Consider the following 19173-nt stretch of genomic DNA (forward strand, 5'->3'; position numbering starts at 1 on the left):
GGAACTAGCTCTTGTAGACCAGGCTGGCCTCGAACTCCCAGAGATTCGACTGTCTCTGCCTCCCGAGTGCTGGGATTAAAGGCGTGCGCCACCACCGCTCAGCTGATAATAAACACTTTGATAAGGATTAAATGAAGTCATCATAACTATCGAGGGGAATGTAAAGCATCATGGTCACATTGTAACACAATTCGGTTTTTCAAAAGACATTTGAGCCAGTGAGATGGCTCATCAGGTAATACGCTTGCCACACATGTGATCACCTGAGTTTGATCCCTAGAACCTCACAAAGTAGGAGAAAATTGATTCGATAAAGTTGTCCTCTGACCTCCGTACATGTACCATAATATGCTTGTGCCCTCTCAATACAATATATAACCATAACTTTTTAATTATTTTATTTAGGTATATGTGTATGTGTATTCTGCCCATGTGTATGTCTGTACTACATATGCATATAGTACCCTCAAGGACCAAGAAGAGGGCATCAGATCCCTGTGACTGGAGTTACAGACAATTATGAGCTGCAATGTGGGTGTTAGGAATCAAACCTAGGTCATCTGGAAGAAGAGTCAATGCTCTTAACCCCTAAGCCAAATCTCCAACACCAACTTAACATATATATAGAGAGAGAGACTGATATTAAATATATATTAATTTATGTATATTAAATTGATGTTTATATGTGAATATATTTAATATATTCATATATATATGAGAGAGAAAGAGAATTTTAAGCTACATGTGTGGTCAGAGAAATGACTTACAAGTTAAAAGTATATATTGACCAGACGTGGTGGTTCCATGCCTTGAATTCCAGCACTCAAAATGCAGAGGTAGGAGCATCTCTTGTGAGTTCAAGGCCAGTCTGGTCTACCTAGTGAATTCCAGGACAACAGAGTTACATGGTAAGACCTTGTCTCAAAACAAAAAGTCTGCACTGCTCTTGCAGAAGACTCAGTTTCAGCTCCTGGCACCCATGTCAGGTGGCTATCAATCCCCTGTAACTCCAGCTCTGGGGAAGCTGATGCCATCTTTTGGCCTCTGTGGCACCTACACTTGTGTTCATATACCCACACTGACACATAAGTACATGTAGTTAAAATCAAAATAAATATAAAACAAAATAAAAACAAACAAACAAACAAAACCTCTAAATTTAAGCCAGATAGAAGGATCAAGAATTTAATGCCAGCCTGAACTGCATAGTGACACCCTGTTTTTAAAAAAAAAAGCTATATACCAATTTTTCTCCTAGGAGTACACCTAAAGGAGCTAAGAAGTAGGAATTCAAGCAGTTACTTATGCATCTATATTCAAAGACGCTATTCACAGTTCTCAAAGAGTAGAGCTAACCCAGGTGTCCAACAACAGATAGACATTTAGCCTGGCACAGTGATTCACAACTGTAATCCCAGTAGCTGGATGGTACAAAGAGAAGGATCAAGACTTCAAAGCCAGCCTTAGCTATATAGTGAGTTCAAAACCAGACTGCATATGTATAAGATCCTGTTAAAGGAATAAACACAAAAATTTTAAAATATACTATATAAACAATGGACTATTGCCCAGCCATATAAAAAGGTGAGAATACATACAGCAACACAAATAAGCCTCAAAACATTACATCAAGTGAAATAACCCGGACACAAAATGACATATATGATTCCACCTTCAAGAAATATCTAGAAATCACAAAGAAAGAACACAGAATCCACCTTCAGGGGTTAAAGAAAGGGAGAGTAGGGAATTCATGCTTAATAGAAAGAGAGCTTCTATTTTAGAGTAGTAATAAAATTTATAACAAAAGTTGTTCAGTAGAACAGAAAACAGGGCAACTTTACCAAAACTAGCACATAATCTACAAGAGGCAGGAAGGCAAACATTAAGCAAGAACAACAGAAGAATTCAGAATGTATTAGCCCAGACTCTTGGAAAGGGTTTCATGCACAACCCTCAGCTCTGATGGGACTCGCTCAGCATTTTACTTGGTAATGGTGTAAGCGAATTACAGAGGAGGATTTCTGAAGAGTATGATGTTTACACTTCTCTCCCCATCCCTGCCACACTCCACCCTGCTCTGACTCCCTCACATACTGCCCCAAGATGGACTCAGTTCTGCCTGGATCCACTCTCGGAAGTTATTACCCCTCTGGCCAGCCCATGTCTTCCTAGGGGCAGACAGAAACCTTCCCTAAGGACATCTGCAGCCTTGAAAGAAAACAGCCCTGCTGGACCAGCACTGTGCTAAAAAAGCACAGCCAAACGGAAAAGCAAAGGCTTAGGACTAAAAATAGCTGCTCCACTCACCCAGCAGCAACAGCTTTTGCTTTCTGCCAGTCTCCCTCTCCATTTTTTTTATCACAAAATGGAACTGCTGAGTGCCACACAAGTTCCTCCCAGCATCCTGGCTTCCTGGGGGCACCAATCACACTGAGAGACAGAGAATGGGTTCACAGCAACTGCACTGTTCTGAGCAGGTGTCTGCTCATGTCCAGGGTGATGGAGAGGTGCCAAGCTAGCTAAGGATGAATAAGGGAAGGGGTTGCCACATTAAGAGAGGCTAGGGAAGCCCAGGGAGATGGGTCTCAAGAGGACACAGTCCTAGAGCTTCCAAATGCTTTTATCCTTCTTATCCCCGCAACCTTGACTTGAGACGCAGGATAATGAGAGGGACCTAGCACTATTAGAACATAAAACAAAAGGAAATAGCCAGCCATGGTAGCTCACATCTGCAATCCTAGCCCTTGGAAGGCTCAGTCAGGAGGATCACTAAGATCTCAAGGCTAGTCTGCTGGACCACAGAGTGAGAAGCTATCTTAAAAGAAAGGAAGTGGGGTGGGGGGAGAAAGCGCATTAACCCCAAAGCCACACATGTCCTTCCTCATGTGATAGTGTTCATGCATATATGCATGTGCACACGCAGTCAGGTATTCCCTTCCGACAGCCAGAGATAAACATGGGACCGGCGATGGTAAAAACAAATGAGAAGTCAAGGGCAAGATGACAAATAAACAAGAGGCCCAGAAGAGACTGAGAACAGTAGGTCAGGGACAGCCAATGCACACAGCAGCTCCTAGAGTAGGAAGGGGAATAGAGGGCAGAGAAATGGCAGCTCCCGCAGGGCTCTCATGCCAGCAGGAACACTGCTGCCAATACAAAGGATGAGAGATCAATTGAAAAATGGATCCTTCATCTCCCCTCAATAATTCCACAAGGACCACACACCTGACCTACTTATTGCTTCCATCCGTTTTCCCACAAAAGACAGCAGGCATGGAGTTCAGTGGGCTATTGGGAAGACTGAGGAGAGAGGGAAAGTGAGGTTGGGTAGAAGAATGAGTTCCCCAGGCATTGCTGCGATGCCCAGAGAAGAAGCACAAACCCTGCAGCATGTAGCAGGGGTAAGTGTCTGTCCTTTAAGGCCTGGCTTGCAGCCAAGTCCCTTGGTTTTGGTAGAGAGAATGCCAGAAAAGCTTGCCCTGAGCTTTGGCCGAAGTTGAGGCAGAGGGAGAAGGAACAAGTGGAGGAAGGAGCACCTAGCTGCACTTTGCCAAGATGACCTGAGAATTGCAAGCAAGAAATCAGGCAGCTGGGACCACCAAAGGGAGCTTGAACATAAAGCCAAATTCATAGCATCCCACTAGGCCTGAGGAGAGTGCCCTCCCAAAGCACTTGCTGCCCACAATGCCAAGTTTACCCTGCATGGCCTGCCAAACAAAGCCTCCCATCTCACTTGGCCTTCACAGAGAACAGATCTGCAAACTTTACGTGTTTGGCCTTCATCCAACTTCAGCACCTCTCAGTCCAGGAAAGAGGAACTTTGTCAGCGCCTCCCCCTCCCCGTAACTCTTTCCTTAAGTGCTCGGAGACAAGGGAGACAATAGGTCTCCAGAAGGCCATTTGTAGGCGGGGCAATCTGTGTTGTCAGTTTACTGTGGCCCAGAACAAATGCTGGGGCAACATAGAGGAAAGGCCTTGGAGCTCCACCTCCCTCGTACCTCAGGCTGCTTTGTCCTCTAATCCACTGCACAGACTAGAGGAGAGGTCTGGGCCCTGTGTGAACAAGACTACCTCCAGTAACTTTAGTCTTTTCTGAGGATAGAAGACAAGCAGCCAGTAAAGGGAGGGAGAGGGGACTATTGGGTTCACGCACGTTCTGACATGGCTGGCTAACATAAATAGTGGCTGCCCCAAGCCTCGGGAACAGGGCATGGGGATGAGAGAGGCTGAACATATGAAAATATCCAGGACAAGGCTCGTCACACCAGCAGCCCACCTTGAACTCTCTGGAACTTGGTCCTACCTACAGTACACAGATACTGATTGTTTTCCTCATCTTCTAGAAAAAAAGGGAAAAGGGAAGAATTCCAATTGTATTTTATAAGAAAAAAAACTGAAAAGATAAAAAGATTGGGTAGAAAGCATAGCACAATGATTTAGAGTAAGACAGATCTAAAAAAATCAATTCTGATGAATTCCTAGACAGTTGATCTTAGACACAACTTTAGAAAGCCAGCAGGGTGGCTCACTGGGTAAGGGCACTTGCTAGACCCCCACGGCAGGAGAGGACTCCCACAAGCTGCCCTCTGACATAGCACAATCCGTGGCACACATGCACCACACACATAATAAAGAAACAAATGTAATAAAAAATTAAAGACAACTTTGCTAGGCTTTCCTTTTCTCACCTATAAAATGATCATAATAAGAGTTTCTACTTCAAAGAGTGGACAGGGGGAATAAATAGGTAATGGAAGGGAAGGGTTTAGGGGCACTTAGCTATCCCTCCACTGCCCAGTCAATGAGGGCAAGCCAGGAACCCCAGAATCACATTCCAGAGCCCACACCTCGCGCTTCCAAGATCCACAGTTTCCAGCTGACACATGAGGCTTTAGTTGTGTACCTGCTCCCGGGAGGTGAAGAAAACAGATATTAAAAAAAAAATCTCCACACCTGAGCACAGCCAGTTCAGAGCTGAAGTCCCAGGCAGACCCAATCCACTCAGAGCTTTCTCAGCACACTAGCACCCAGAGCCAGGCCCAAGCACACAGAACCGCCAGCTGCAGAACCAGCTGTGAAACAATCCTGCGCTTTCAGACTGAAGGCTAGAGGATGCGCTCTTCCCACAGACACAGTCCATTACTATATACGGGCCGTACAAACGCGGACACACCATCACTCACCTCACAAACAGAGGCTCACCATCTAATCTAAGCAGATAAATAGGAAATGCAAAGGGGATATTGAAAGGACATCCCTGACATAGAGGAACAATGTAGCAAGGCTTAAGGAAAGAAGAGAAATGTTAAAAATAACTGGAAGGACAAAAGAACTAGGTTCGGAGTGGTCAGACAAATAGGCTTCCCAAGATACAAACTAAGCACAAAGTCAAGAAAGACAGAGTCTTTGACTATCAAAAGAAATACGGCAGCTAACAGTAGTCCACCCACTAGCTGGCCAGACTGGACTCAGAACTGGCCATTTGTGCACTATATTTCCCCAAGTAGAAAGGTCATTCCTAGGGTGAATCAAATAACAACTTCTCTTAAATCCAAGGCAGTCAAAAGCAAAAGTAAGAGACTGTTGGAAGACAGTTTCCACTGCACACAAGCCTGTTCTTCTCTGAAGAGGGCTGAAGAGACAGCCCAAGAGGCCTTTCCTACAGCAGCACAAGAACAGACTCTGGCTCTGCCAGAGGACACAGGGGCCAAGAGAGTTCTACGGGTCCACCTGGAATAAGAGCTCTGGAAGAAGAGAAGTAAAAGCAATGAAGACACATTCTTGGCTCTTTTTAATCCTTTGTACTCAAAGAGGTGGGAGGACATGACCCACCTCATGCCCACTCTAGGAGAATGACGTACATATTTTCAAGAAAGAAGCTAAATAGATTATCAGAAAATTGCAATCTTAGAGACAAAAGATAATGGCTATATATAAGAGCAATCAAGAGACAAATAAATGATTGAATAAAAGAAAGCCTCGCCTGTCTCTATCCAGATTGGTCTCAGCCTTCAAAGAATCTGAATGTTGGAAGCTAAAGCTCAGTCTTCATTTGGATTGCTGAATCCAGATGACAAGGCAGCTGCTCCATCGGCCACAGAGCATAGCAGGAGATTCATAAAGGTTCTGCTGGAAATAGAAAGGGAAGTGAGTAGGGCAAGGACTTTGGTGCCATCAGAACAGGAGTGAGGACCAAAACAAGAGTAGAGGCACTGTCCTATGGAGAAACCTCAGAGCAAAGGACAGCAGACCAAGAACAGTCCTCAGTGTCCATGTCAGGTTAGGGAAAGAAAAGCAGCAATGAGACGAGTGTGCTGAATCACACAGTCCAGGAGAGCAGAGACTGCACGGATCAATAGTGCTGCTCCTAGAAACCTGGGTTATTAAATGAAAATCCCAGTGCCAAGTATGAGACACCCTCCCGTGACAGGGAGTTCCCAGGAGCACCCACAATAATAGAGGCTAGCATTATTTGTCTTGGTTACACACCGAAGAAGATGGTCAGCTCTCATGCTGAAGCTATCACACACTGGATGTAGGACAAAAGCCAGGCTGGGATTGATCTGAGAACTTACTCCACGCTGGCCAGCTTTCGTACTACTGCAAGGTGCTGTGGGGAAAAAAATCATCATCAATGATCTTATCCAACAGTGGCCTGAACTGGAGTGCTATAAAACCAGCTTACCAGGCAAAATGTAACCACTGGGGCAATAGTGGCATGACCATATGAGGGGAATTAACTGCTTTCTAACTGGATTTGAGACCCACTCCACAGGAGGGAATGCATAACTGGTACTGTAAATCTGGTCAAAAGTCCATGACTAAAGAGTCATAGGCCCTAGTGCGGAATCTGCTGTGGTTTGGCAGTGGACCTGCTAGCAAACTGCCTTTAATATGTGTTTAAATCCATAAATTAGTGCTGGTCTCAACCTTCATCAGCGAAACCTTTTGTAGTAGGCACAGCTAAAGCAGACTTAAACCTGGTCAAAGTTCTAGGGAAAACTGACTGTTGAGTGCTGTGGAGTATCCCTAAGTGGGACATCTGCATCGTCACATATACATGCACACACACTCCTCTGTGGCTCCAGGAACACCACCAAACATGGGGTGGGGAGAGCCAGAAGATGGCAAAGAGTGCTGAGAAACACCCTCTTCTGGACATGAACTCCAGCAGCTGTGGTTAAGTGCATAAGACTTACCTAAGACCAAGCCAGTCAACTCCAACACAGATGGGAGAGGGACTCATGAGATCCCACCCTAGCTGAAGAGTTATTGGCAGATAATAGCTAGCTACTGGGGGAGTTGTTTTTCTTCGGTGGTATAGCCACTGGTAAGTTATCCATGTTCTAGGAAGTAACCCAAAATCTATACTCATACAAGCAACCAGAATTAAACTGAGTCATAAAAAAAAAAAAAAAAAAAAAAGAAGACATGAAAGTAGGAGAGGAACTTGTTGGGAAAAAAGGGACTCAGAGAAAACAGAAAAGGGTAAAAATGGGCTAAGAAGGAGTGGTTATAATCAAAACACATGTCTTTCTGTTTGTCTGTTTCGAGACAGGTTTTTTCTGTGTAGCCCTGGCTGGTCCTGGAACCAGGCTAGCCTCAAACTCACAAAGATTCACCTGCCTCTGCCCCCCCAGTACTTGGAAAATCTGTCAAAGAATAAATTAAAATATTTTTAAAAAAAGAGAAGGAGGAGGTGTTGGAAAGATGGCTCAGCAATTAAGAGCATCTGCTTTCTTCCGGAGGAGTTCAGTTGCTAACACCCATGTCAGATAGCTCAGAACCATCTGTAAACCAGCTCCAGGGGTTCCGACACCTCTGGCCTCTGTGGGCACCTTCACTTACATGCACATACCCACATGAAGATACATACACTTACACATAATTAAAAATAATAAAAATAAATATATTAAAGAGAGAAGAGCGAATCACAGGAAAAACCAAGTTGTAAATAGCAATGCCAAACGAGGAGTTGATCACTGGATTTGGTAATGAGGCAGCCAGAGGGTCATTCAAAGAGGAGCCACGTGTAACAATGAAGTTTAAAAACAAATGGAGGCCATTTTCAGTATCCCACTGGATTCTTAATTTTAAAAGGTACACTTCAATAGTATGACAGAAGGGTTCTCCAATGCCTTGGAGCAGGTTCCTACAGTAACACACAGCCATGTCCCAGAGCACACATTCCCGGGACAGTGAGGAGCAGCCACACCATCAGAGACATGAGAAACGGGAGCAAATTCTCCAAGGAGACACTCATGTCAGACATAATTCCGTGTACTCTGAGCCCCAGCCACGTCCCAGTCTGCTCAGCAGCTTTGTTCTTGGTTGAGTTGTACTGAGTACAACTGTAGAACGCAGCATCAGTCAGACTCCTTCCCCCGTCTTCCAACACAATAACTAAGCATCCCAGAGGAAAATAAATTCTGTCAAATAATAAGTACATGCAACATTTATGGAACACTGTCTCCGTTCTAAGCACAGTGCTGAGCTCCTTTACTCTCCACAATAACCCTCCGAGGTGTTTCTAACGTGCAGCTCGGTTTACCCACAAGGAGACAAAAATTCAGAGGTTAAGTAACGAGCCAGAGTTCAGGCAGCCAGAGAGCAATAGAGTGTAAGATCCAGGGCTGTGAAATCAGCCACAGAAACTGGATCCATCATTTTATTTGTTCTGAAATAACATAAATAAATAATAATGCTTTGTGTTATGACAAATTTTTAAATGAGCCTACTGGGGCCCTCTTGTGGCTAGACCTGCTTCTATCATGCCCAAGCTACTGTGGCACACACACAGCACACAGGCAGGGGTGGGTGTAGGGTAAGCCTGGTCAATATGCCTTCCACTAGACAAGCTTTTAACAGAGTGGCAAGAACACACTCATTTATAATTATTCCTTGGTGCTGCCTGAGGTCCTGAGAATGATCAGTTAGTGCTAATAACAATAAAAGTTACAAGAAACTCCACTCCGTCTCACCTCTACTCCAGTACAATGTTCTAAGCACAGTGCTGAGCTCCTTTACTCTCCACAACAGCCCCAAGGTGGCTCTGACATGTCAATATGACAACTCTGGATTGATTCGGGTATGACTGACTAGCCGTGTGACTTTGGGATAGATGATCAACATTGTCATCTTTATACACAAAGACCTGATAATAACTACTTGGTAGTACAGTTATCAGATTAAATGAGATAACAAAATATAGAGATCAGTGCCTGACACAAAGTGGACGTCAAAGAATCTTGGAGCTGAGCATAGCATTGTGGTGCAAACCTTTGATCCCAGCACTCAGGGAGCAGAGCCAGGCAGCTCTCTCTAAGCTTGAGGCCAGCCTGGTCTATGTAACGAATTCCAGGCCAGCTAGGGCTACATGGTATGATCTTTTCTTAACAAAATAAGAATTAAAAAGCTTGTAGTTAAATATCTATTATTAGAGGAAATTCTGAACAGAACAAAGTAGTAAGGACTCTGCCACCATCCGACCCCTGCCTGGAGCCCAGTCCTGAGCCACAAGTTACCCACAAACCTGGACTATACAATGGATGGGCACACACACTGAAACCTAAGTGATACTGGTCTTTCCCTCAGAGTTAGAGCCAGCTGGTCAAAAGCTGAAAGATGCTTCAGAGTTCAGCTTCCTAATGACTTAGTTCTGTCTTCACATTCCTGCTGATGCTTTTGTATCTCTAAAGAGTATCAGGGATTTCAGCAGAAGCCACAACAGGCACAGCAGAGCAGGGATCAGAATTCATCATTCCTTTCTCCTAATGCCTCTAGGCTTTCAGAGGACAGCAGCATCTCTTAGTGGGACCAGAAGAGTCTGGAGGAAGGGAAACCTCCAGTTCATAGCTTCAAATAACATACCAACTCTTGCCGGGCGATGGTGACACACGCCTTTAATCCCAGCACTCGGGAGGCAGAGACAGGCGGATCACTGTGAGTTCGAGACCAGCCTGGTCTACAGAGCTAGTTCCAGGACAGGCTCCAAAGCCACAGAGAAACCCTGTCTCAAAAAAAAAAAAAACAAAACCCAAAAACATACCAACTCTTATTCTGTGCTGGTTTATAAGTACTTGGTATTCATACTCACACAGATACCAAGTGTGTATATGTTTTTAAGTTTATATGTTTACTTATCTTTATTTTTTATGTGTATGAGCATTTTGCCTGCATGTATGTAAGTGTACATGCATACAGTGCCATCAGAGGCCAGAAGAGGGCACAGGTCATGTGGAAATGGAGGTATAGACAGTTGTTAGCTGCCATGTGGGTGCTGGGAACCAGGTCCTCTACGAGCTGTTAATCTCTCCAGCCCCACACAGATACATTGTAGCATTAGCCTCAGTATCCTGAGCCTCGTGGACCATTTTCTATGGAACAGAATCTACCAAACCTACCACTGCTGACATCAAGAGGCTTCAAATCCTGCTCACAATCAACAGACATGAAGCTTTCCACATTTAAGGCAGTACAATTATTTAAAAGAAAGTCCCCAAAGAGACACTACTGTAGGCAACTTGAAATACAACTTTGTAATTGTAAGACAAACAACTAGACTCCTCCTTAACTTACAGAGGCCACTCAAAAAGGGGGGGGGCATTTTCTTGTAAAAACCACTTTGCAGCAATATGAGAGGGTAGGCTATCAACCACAGAACTTACAACTACCCGTGGTGACTACAAATGTCTTCAGGTAACCAAAGCATTATAGTTTATTTGTAAAGTGCCTAAGAGCCCACAGCTATTTATGATACCACATCCTTAAAATTTGAAAGGGAGATGAATTTTAAAACATACACATTTACATACGTGGGAAGAAACACAAAAAAAATCAGATGCTTCTCAACATAACTCAGAGAGCCATAACTCATGGGCTTCACAATCCCACCCAACACCCAGAGAAAATCAGGCATCGTCTCCCAAAGATGGTGGGTGGCTGGGTAGGTAGCCAAGAAACAAAGAAACCTAAACTCAGCACTTGGCACACAATTAGGAAGCAGAGAATTGTAAATGCATTGTTTCTGACTCTAAATATATCTACATTTATTACCAATTTGGGATCAGAAACTACATTTAGTTCTGCCGTGACCACACGCTAAAAATATTAAGCAGAGTATTGCCTAGGAAACGGCCGTCGGTCCTCTAGGCTGCTGCAGCCTTATTTCAGAGCTACTCTGCCATGCTCCCAGGAGAGCCTTCTTGGGCTTTACTGAGATTCTCATTGTAAGTGAAACTGCCACTATTCTGCCAAAAGTTCTCCTTTGCATCTCAGAAGACAAAGATGGACACAGTGGGACAAGCCTGTAATAACAGCACTTCAGAGACAGGCAGGAAGTTTGAGACACAGCAGACTTCTATTGAGTTCTAATCAAGACTATTTCAATAAAAAAGATGGAGGAAAAAGGCAATGGGGTGAATATGATCAATGTATTATATACATGTATGAAAATGACATCAGACCAATTATTTATGGACAATATATGCTGATGTAAAGTTTGAAACATTAAAAGTGACAAAATGGGGGATGGGAGGTGAGACTATAATCCCAGCAGAGCCAGTAAAAGTGGGAGCACAGCCTCAAGGCCAGCCTCACAAACATAAGTCTGTCCAAAAATGGAAAAGAAGAGAAAGATAAAAGGGGCCTACCCAAGGTTTCCTAGTTAGCATTAACTGTCAACTTGGCATACTCTAGAATCACTTGGAGAAGGTCTAAACTGAATTAACTGTGTTTATCAGGCTGGTTTGTGAGCATGTCTGTCCTTGTCTTGATTGTTAACTTTTGTGAGAAGGCCACTGTGGGCAAATCCATTCCCTGGGCAAGTAGTCTCGGGCTATATCAGGAAGCTAGATAAGCAAGCCAGAGAAGGCAGCAGCAGGCAGTGTTCTTCCATGATTTCTGCTGTACTTCCTTGACAGTAAATGAGTCCCTGGATTGGAGAAAATGCTGTGTGAAATAACAAGAGTCTTGCTTTCAGGTTCTTGACCTGATTCCTCTCAATGATGGACTGTGACCGTTTCATCCTACGAAACCCTTTCTTCCCCTAAATTGCTTTTAGCCCAAGTATTTTAGCACAGCAATAGAAAGGAGACCAGAACACTGTGCTCTCTTGGGTAGTCAGGCTCTACTTCACAGGCTTGTCACAACTGAAATCCATCTGACTAGCAAGTCCGCAAGAGTGAGGGATAATTGTCTGCCTGAGCTTTTATCTTCAGATTCCAACATTGTCACACACACACACACACACACACACACACACACATTCTGTTGATTGAGCAAAAGTAAAAACATTTTAAAAAAACGTACTAGCAAATGATTAGCTATTTTAAAAATTGTTTTTAGGGACTGGACAGATGACTCAGCACTTAAGAGCACTGGCTGATATTTCAGATGATCTGGGTTCAATTCCAAGTACCCACATGGCAGCTCTCTGTAATTCCAGTCGTAGTAAATCTGATGCCTTCTAGCAATCATGGGCAGTGGCACACACATGGTATCCAGACACACATGCAGGAAAAACACCTATACACACAAAAAATATTTTTTAAAAAATGTCTATTGTGATCGATAAAAACAGGTACATAAATTATTACTGATGAGACAAGTCAAAGGGTCACTGGAAGTTCCAGGCCAGCCTGGTCTACCTGGAGAATATTAAGCCACCTAGAGTTACATAGTGAGACCCTGTCTCAAAATGTACTCCCTCTCAAAATACTGAGTAGAAGAAGCAGAGCTGTTATATATATGGATTACTAGTTTAAACAAAGTATGTGTGGCCATCTCTATGGTCATGTACAAACCTGGAGTTATGGAAAGCTGTGCTCAGTGGAGTCTTTATCCTGAAATGTTAACTACACAAGGAACAGTTAGATAAGTTCTCTTTTGATGATCTCGTGGATAACTTAGAGGCCTGGTCAGACCATCCATCATCAGCCCAAGGAAACATGGGGAAAGCTAGGATTTAACCCTACTTGCCAGGGCAGCCTCCAGTCTGAGTCTGAAGAATCATCAGTGTGGCTGGCTCCCCAGAAAAGTGGTCAAAAGTGTCAAAGCAAGTATGAAAAAGTGGACTTGACCCAGCTTCAAGGCTAGAGCTTCAAACAGGAGGTACTGGACAAAGGATGCCAAGACCTAATGGTCAGCAAAGTGAGGGTTAAGAATGAAAGCAGAGGGCTGGGGAGACGGCTCTGTGAGCAGTGCTTGACATGCGACCATGGACACTTGAGTGTGACTTCTCAAAACCCACATTTAAAAACAAACAAAAACCCAGCTAGACATGGTAACCTACATGTCTGCAATCCCAGCATTCCTGTAGGGGGGATGGGTGACGAAAAAAAAGAAAATCCTGGGTAGGGAGGTGGGGGCGGGTCATTGATACAGATATATCACACACAGACAAAGAATGGTTTAAATAAATAAAAGGTAGCAGTAGTCAAAGCCTTCTAAAATCTTCCATAAAGCATAACAGAACAGTTCTTTTTTCATTTTATGAGATCAGCCTGACCCTGATATTAAAGCTGGACAACGACATTACAAGAAAATTACAGGCCCCCCCATAGGCACATAGATGTAAAAAGACTGAACATAACATTAGTAAACCATTTTTAACAGCATATTAAGAGACTTATACATGATCAAATCATATTTGTCTTGGGAAGTTTAAGAGAAGTGGGAGGCACATGATCATCTCAACTGGTAGAGAAAAAGCACTTAAAATCCAACACCCTTCATAGTACTAAACAAAGTAAACAGAAATAGAGTAGACCCATATGACGAGGAACAAACATGAAAAGCCTATAGCTACTACTGTATTCGTTGGTAAAGGCTGAAAGTCCTTCATCTAAAATCAGGCACAGAGTAACTGCTTTGACCACTTCTAATATGCACAATAATAGAGCAATTAAGGAGGAAAGGCATCTGAAACAGAAAGAGCAACGGAAAATTATCTCTAGTTGAAGACTGCGCAATCTTACAAGTAACAAACAAAAACTAGAGAATCAACCAGAGATTCTGCTAGAGTTCCTAAATGTAGGAGGAAAATAGTTGTATTCTTTATACACCAGCAGTGAGCTTTCAACAAAGGGATGAAAACAGGGCTGGAGATGGCTCTGTGGTAAGAGCATGCACTGCTCTTACAGAGGAGCCATGTTCAGTCACCAGCACCCACACCAGGCAGCTCCGCACGCCTGAAGCACTGCTTCCAGAGCACCTGATCTCAATGACCCACACAGACACACACAGGTACACATAATTTAAAACTAAGCCGAAAAGGAAGGAAGAAGGAGGGAGGGAGGATGGATGGATGCCAGCCAGTGGTGGCACACACCTTTATTACAGCACGGAGGCAGAGGCAGGTGGATCTCTCTGAGTTCGAGGCCAGTCTGGTCTACAAGAGCTAGTTCCAGGACAGGCTCCAAAGCTACACTTTGGAGCCTGTCTTGAAAAAAAATAGAGCAATGTTACCTAAAATATTACCAAAAAGGATAAAATAGAAATCTAACAAAGAAGGTGAAAGACTGTGTAGTAAAACCTATAAAGCACTGCTAACAAAATTAAAAAGATCTAAATAAACAAAGACATCTTGGGGTGGATTAAAAGATTTAACACTGTCAAAATGACAATCCCACACAAAGCAAGGCACAGATTCAACACAATTCCTCTCAAATTCCCAGTAGCATTTTTTATGGAAATAGTGTGTGTGTGTGTGTGTGTGTGTGTACATATATCATAAAATTCATATGGTGTTTTAAAGGACCCTGAATACTCAAAACAATCTTAAAAAAAGAAGAAAGTAGGAGACAAAAGTTGAAGAATTTACAAGTCCTGATTTTAAAACTTATGACAAAGCTCAATTAAAAAAATTAAGAACTAACATAAGATAAACATATAAACTAAAGTCAAGAAAACATCTACAGACAACTGACTTTTAAAAAACATTTTGTTTCTATCCATGCATACACACATATGTGCATGTATACGGGTGCCTATGCTATAGCACGTGGATGGTCCTCAGAGGACAACCCAGGGGAGTTCACTCTCTCCCTCCACCACATGGGTCCTAGGGATTGACAGTTGTCAGTCCTCATGGCAAGCACCTCCACAGCTCACAAGGCTTGAAAAATGGATCAAAGACCTAATTTAAAAGATAAAGACTATACAACTCTTAGAAGACAAGACACACTTTCAGCTACAGAGAAACCCTGTCTCAAAAAAACAAAAACAGAAAACACTTTCATGAGGCTAATTTGACAACTGTTTAACAACAAAATCATAGGTAATACAAGAAAACAATAGGTAAGATGAACTTTAATAACATTAAAAACTTGTAGCTAGAGAGATGGCTCAAAGGTTAAAATTAAAATCATTTGCTGCTCAGTTATGAAAACAAGAGTTCAGATCCCAGTAGCCCAGATAGCCCAAAAGACCCTGTAATTCAAAAAACAGGGTACAGACCTGAACAGAGAACTCTCAAAAGGCAAATCTAAAATGCTTGAAAGACACTTAAGGAAATGCTCAACATCCTTAGCCATCAGAGAAATACAAATCAAAACAACTCTGAGATTCCATCTTACACCTATAAGAATGGCCAAGATCACACACACACACACATATACACACACACACACACACAAAATGATGACAGCCTATGCTGGAGAGGTGTGGATGCTGGTGGGAGTGCAAACCGGTACAGCTGCTTTGGAAATCATTATGGCGATTTCTCAGAAAATTAGAAAACAATCTACTACAAGACCCAGCAATACTGCTGTTGGGTATATACCCAAAGGATGCTCAATTGTACCACAAGGGCATTTGCTCAACTATGTTCATAGCAGCATTATTTGTAATTGCAGAACCTGTAAACACGCTAGATGCCCCTCAACTGAAGAATAAAGAAATGTGGTCCATGTACAACGGAGTACTACACAGCAGTAAGAAAACAATGACATCTTGAAACTTTCAGGCAAATGGATGGATCTAGAAAAAACTATATTGAGTGAGATAACCCAGACCCAGAAAGACAATATGATAAGTACTAACTCATAGGTGGCTTCTAGACATAAAGCAAAGAAAACCAACCTACAGTCCACAACCCCAGGGAACCTAGACAACAAAGAGGACACTAGGAGTTGACGTACATGGATCTACATAGGAGGGAGAAAAAAAAAAAGACAAGCTCTCCTGAGTAAATTGGGAATGTGGGGGTCACAGGAGAGGGTAGAATGGAAGGGAGAGGAAGGGGGAAGCTGAGAAAAATGTATAGCTCAATAAAAATAATAAAAAATATTTTTAAAAAAAGAACCTGCAATTCCTCCAAGGGATCCAGGGCTTTCTTCTGGCCTCACGCATACACATGCAGACACACATACACAACGCATATAACCATAATTATTTTCAAATTTTATGCTTCATAAACTTTACTGTATCAAAAACATAACATTTATTTAAAAAAAAAAGTTTGGGGCTATAACTCAATTGGCAGAGAGCTTCCTTAGCATGTGCAAGGCCAAGTCTTTTATGCCCATTGCTGGGGAAAAGAAGGACAGGAGAAAATGTAGAAAATGTTTGCAGATCATATCTGATAAGAATACAATATCACAATAGATAAAACACCTCCTACAATTCAACAACAGAAAGAAAAACTCTATTTGAAAATGGTCAAAGAACTTAAACTTTGAACTTCTGATCTTCCACTACCACGGTCTACGTGATGGGAATACAGCCCTCAAATTAAAGTACGCCTAAAGCTTAGGTCCTATGCTAGGGCTGAAGGAGAATACGGTATTAGCTTCAAACTTTAAATGTCCTCCCAATCTCAGAGCTATTCCAACTATCCAAATAGCCTCACTGCAACCCTGATTGGCACAGCAAGAGCTCACCCCATTACCAATTCACTGCATCAGCACTACAGAGGAGCGCAATCAGCATGGGGAAACAGCTGAATTATGTCAGCAGCTGTAAATTGTGCGCTGTCTCTTCTCCAAGTCCATGTTCACCTATGTCCAATGCCTCAACAATGAATGGGCATTTGTCCAGTATCTATGTCAACTACAGTAACCAAAATTGAGTTCAATTAACAGTATTTTAAAACCCCAATTAACAGATAGTTTAAAAGCTTTAATCTGAACAATATAACACTTTAACTTCAAACAGCCTTGATCTCTTAGTTAAGCTATTTAGAAAATAGTACAAAGCACAGTGCTCTGAGGAGTCATCTCCAGGCCCTGGCCTCGGAAGGACATGAGAGGAGAAAGATGCACTGCATATTCCTGGGGATGCCCCAAGAGTTGCCCGGGTTTTCTAAGGGGGTGTCTTTTCTTTACAGCTCTGTTGGTCTCCATAGGACAGCAAGAATAAGACAAACACATTCTGAGCATGGAAAAGCACCAAAGGTGGCTACAATTTATTTTTTTAAAGTGTAGTTTTTTTAAAGCACACATAAACCTAAGGGAGTTACTTTTCCCATCTGGTATCTGTTCTTCTTAAAAGTGGTGTATCAAGGAATAGTCATGCATGTGAATAAGGGTGCACAGCAGGATTTGTAACAGCAGGTAGGGTCAAGGGGCCCGGAAAGATGCCACCAACCAAATCCCAGCCTGCCAGGAGTCATCAGCCTGCAACTGACAGAGGTACAGATAGGCAACAGCAGCATCCAAGACGGGAATTTGCAAAGGGATTCTGGGTTCCAGTGAGTGAATTTGTGATAGGGATGCCAGCAGGACCCTTAAGTCTCTCTTGCCAAAGTGCGTGCCATGGGGATGGCTTGCCAGCTAGTCTTCTCCTTCAACTAGATTAGCTAGAAAAGAATGACATGCCATATCCTCAAAACAGTCCATTTATCAATTGCTTTTAGACAGAGTATATCCTGGCTAAAAATCAGAAAGCATTTAAAGCCTGTAGTTTAGATATGTCATGAAACAACTCCAACGGGTTATAAGACAACATTTTTGTTAATTTTTATTTTATGTGCACGGGTGCTTTTCCTACATGTATGTCTGTGCACCACATGTGCCTGGTGCCCATGGAGGACAGAAGAGTGTGTCAGAGTCCCCTGGATCCATAACTGGAGTTACAGGTGGTTTTCTAGACAAGAACTCAGTGCTCTTAACCACTGAGACATCCCTCCAGCCCCAAGATAACATCATTTGAAAAATAACAAGGGATGAGAGATGCCCAGTCCTCTCGTGCCTTGGCTTTATAACAAGTACCTCGCGTTCATTCTAGTTTCCATAAAGAGCAACCACCTCAGTCTTAGTTGACCATACTTTTCTGTCTCTGTTGCTCAGTCTCTCCAATGTACTCACCAAGTGAGAAGCAATTCTCTGACATCATTCCATTCTGCCTCCAACCACTCAGATTCCTCTTGTGGTGACTATCAAAAAGCAACAGCAGCCTCTGGTAATGCCAAGAGAAAATACTAGGTTCAGGAAGTCAAAACTGCAAAGTTCTCACCATGAAAGGCAACCACTCCCTTAACAACCCGTAAAGACATAAGCCTTGGCTTCAGAGAAGCCAGGCTTATAATTCACAGAGCTGTGGGGCGCATCTAAAAACCACAAAACACTATGCCTACACAGTACTGATGCACCGTCCACTTACTGGAGGTTTACACCTACACAAAAGCCATTTCAGCCCTCGATAAGCAGTTAACAGGCCAACCCCCCTCAAAAAAGTATTTTTGCAAAGACATTATTCACCTTCCCAAATAGGAGAGCTATAAGAAGAGCAAAAATTCATATGTCATGAAAAGGTGAAAAACAAACCTGGAACATTCATAGTTGTCGCTTCAACACATCCAACTGAAAGACATACATCCTTCCATACATATTTGCCAATGCCTGTAACATCCTAAATATGTAGAGATACTGGGGGTGCAGAGAATAAACAAACAGGGATGTTCTTCCCTAGGAGCGCCCAGAAAGGCAAGGGACATACTAGGTTAAAGAGCCTTCAGGCAAGAGTGCAGATTTGTCCACCATGGTATGTGGGCCATAGAGGGCTTACTGGAAGAAGAAGTAAGCTTGGAAGATTAAAAGTAGAAAAGAATGGGAGCTCACCAAGGCCAGGTGGACTGGGACTGAAAAAGCATGGGATAAAACCGGACTCTCTGAACATGGCTGACAATGAGGACTGATGAGAAGCCAAGGACAATGGCACTGGGTTTTGATC

The 19173-nt window shown here is 42.9% G+C and overlaps 1 protein-coding gene across 5 annotated transcripts in view; it reads right to left on the bottom strand.

Annotated features, from left to right (window-relative positions):
* The window catches only part of Sil1 (SIL1 nucleotide exchange factor), a 250806-nt gene that overhangs the window by 185264 nt on the left and 46369 nt on the right, over nt 1-19173 (bottom strand). Inside the window, exon 1 of one of the 5 annotated variants that reach the window (XM_026783660.1) lies at nt 18309-18393. The exons of 3 other annotated variants lie outside the window; for them this stretch is intronic. The gene's annotated coding sequence lies outside the window, so the exon portion shown is untranslated. Of the gene's footprint in view, nt 1-12425; nt 12445-18308; nt 18394-19173 lie in introns of those variants that run through there. One more of the 5 variants, XM_026783662.1, reaches the window with a different exon arrangement.

The sequence above is a fragment of the Microtus ochrogaster genome, chromosome 18 (assembly GCF_000317375.1).
Source record: "Microtus ochrogaster isolate Prairie Vole_2 chromosome 18, MicOch1.0, whole genome shotgun sequence".
NCBI lineage: Eukaryota > Metazoa > Chordata > Mammalia > Rodentia > Cricetidae > Microtus > Microtus ochrogaster.